Here is a 2,458-nt window from a genome sequence, read left to right as displayed (position 1 = left end):
CCTCTCTTCCTTTCTCCTGAGTGAGCACCTCTAGGATGATGGCAGCTGCCAAATGAGTTATCCTGTAAAACCCTGTGCTAGTGGCCTGTCTCTTTTTAAATTTCCAGAGAGTGTAAATACCTCTTTTAAGTCACTTTCTTTGTATGGTTATTTTTTTAAAACTTCCTATTCAAGCAGATGTGCCAGATAAGTCAGAGCTCTCCTCCAGGAATGCCTGGGTAGCACCACCATTTCCTTCCCACTGCATCCCTATTTGAGATTTCCTCTGGCTCTTTGCCCTTGCAGGTTGGAGTGGGTAAACTGACCTTTTCCACTAGGGTTACTTTGACAATCTGAAGGGTCATGGGGAGAATGGGATGGGATTTAGGGGTTCGTATTTCCTTCCCATCACCACAGGGTGTCACTCAGTCCCTACCACCGCTGGCCCCTATTCCTGCAGGGAGGGCAAGAGAGGGAGGGAGGGGATTCTGGAGGAGCTGCCTGAAGAAATGCTTATGAGTCAGGTCAGTGTTTCCTAATCCCAATTTTGTGAGCTGGGTCAGAGTTTCCCAGTCTTGACCTCTGCATCCCTAGGGAAGCGCAGCACAGGGAATCCACACCCCTCTTGTCTTTTCTCTGTGGTTAGTGTAGCCTTGTAGGAAACAGAGTGTGGTGTGATGAGTTTAAAGGGATGTGTGTGTTACAGCTGCCTGGGATTAGAATGCTTCTCTCAGAAACCTGTATAATATCTCTACTTCTTGCCTTTAGAGAATAAATAACTCTGTACTCACTGAATGTCATCCTGATGCTAGGGACAAACTCGCACACCACCTTGTTTAAGAAGTATACAGATAGCTAACTACATCATCCAGAATAAGCAAACAGAAAATAATGAATGCTAGTAAAACAGAAAAGAACTGTCTTAAAATTATTGTATGCATTGGAGTCATTCTTCCATGTAGCAGTGGATATCTTAGAGCATATTGTCATCAAATGCAACGAACTGGGGTGTAATAATTCAGCGTAGTACTGTAGGCTCTCACAAGCCCCTCAAGATGTATGTGTAAAGCACAAGAAAATCTAGATTATAAACTTACTGTAAGGAACTAGGTGGAAAAGTTAGAGTGAAGATTCTGGAAAGCACTTGCAAACTGCTCAGGAAAATAATTTCAAAAATTGTTCTAAAATTTCTGTCTATTTAGTTGTATAGTGCCATGTAAATTTATTAACAGAGAAGCACTACTTCATTTGACTGTTATATGCCAGACTGTGTGGAAATTCAAGGTCTTAAATATATCTGAGTCTGAGTTTCTCAAAGAGAAGTGCAAATACAAAGTGTGCTGTGCATTGGAACTCTCGGGATTGTTGCACCAGGGGATTTCCCTCCTCACCAGCTCTTCTTGTTTTTTCTAGTGGAATGAGCTGGAGCAGAGAATAAAATAGTATTATGAACATCTTACTTGTTCCTGTGAAATAAAATCTGAAGTGGGTTATTTGTATAGGGCAGGTGACTGGCAAACCACCCTCATGGAAAGGGATGGGATAGAAGTTCTAGCTTGGGATTGCTCTACATGGTTAGTCTGATTGGCAAAGGACTCTACTGGAACTAGGTCACACATCTAATTTATGCTTTAACAGCTACTTTTATACATTTAATTCAGGCTGATTTGTGTCTCTGATCACAGGAGTCTTTTGGAACACAGTACAATTTTGCTTGGTACTCTAATTAACACTTAGCACAATGTAGTGCCAGTAATAATGTTTTTCGGTGCTTATTAATTTGATTCATGCAGTACTCCTGTGAGGTTGGTTTGTCATGTCTCAAAAGCACTGTTTTCTAAAGAGATGTTGGTATTGCTGTAACTGTATTAATAGTACCCAGCAGATAATAAAGGCAGCCCTTGATTTCCTGGCAAGAATAACTTTAAAACAAATTATTTTAACCCTGAGAAAGTACTGTTACCATTTTCTCATTCATGGTGTCTTGGTTTATCTTTAAATGAGAAGACTCAATAGTGCTAGATTTCAAATCTCTTGATCTAAAATCCTGATATGTGTGTATTCAGAAAAAAGTTGCTTCTATGCACAAGTGCTAGTCACACATGCATGCACACACACATGCAGTGTTTTTACATGTTTTAATTAAATTTATTAGTAAAGACTTTGGGCAAGTTATTTAACCTGTACATGCCCCAGGTTCCCCACCTATAAAATGGGGCTGGTATTAATTACCTGCCTCACAGGGATATTGTGAGGCTAAATTAATTACTATTAGTTCAGGATCATCACAGTTAAAGAATTTTGCGAGCATAAAGTATTAATGGTTTCACTTTCTTTTTTTTTACTTGTAATTATTGCCTTTCTTAAAAGTGGTCTACTGAAACCAGCTGCAATTATGTATAAATGAAAAAAAAATGCATAATCCAAAAAAGGTGCATCAGTGGATCAGTAGTAAAAAAAAAAAAAAAAAAAAAAAAAA

Source organism: Empidonax traillii, unplaced genomic scaffold (genome assembly GCF_003031625.1).
Source record: "Empidonax traillii isolate 1590-97213 ecotype Southwest subspecies unplaced genomic scaffold, ASM303162v1 scaffold343:size799674, whole genome shotgun sequence".
NCBI classification, from domain to species: Eukaryota; Metazoa; Chordata; class Aves; order Passeriformes; family Tyrannidae; genus Empidonax; species Empidonax traillii.
The sequence above is the reverse complement of the archived record's forward strand: the minus strand, read 5'-3'. Positions refer to the sequence as shown.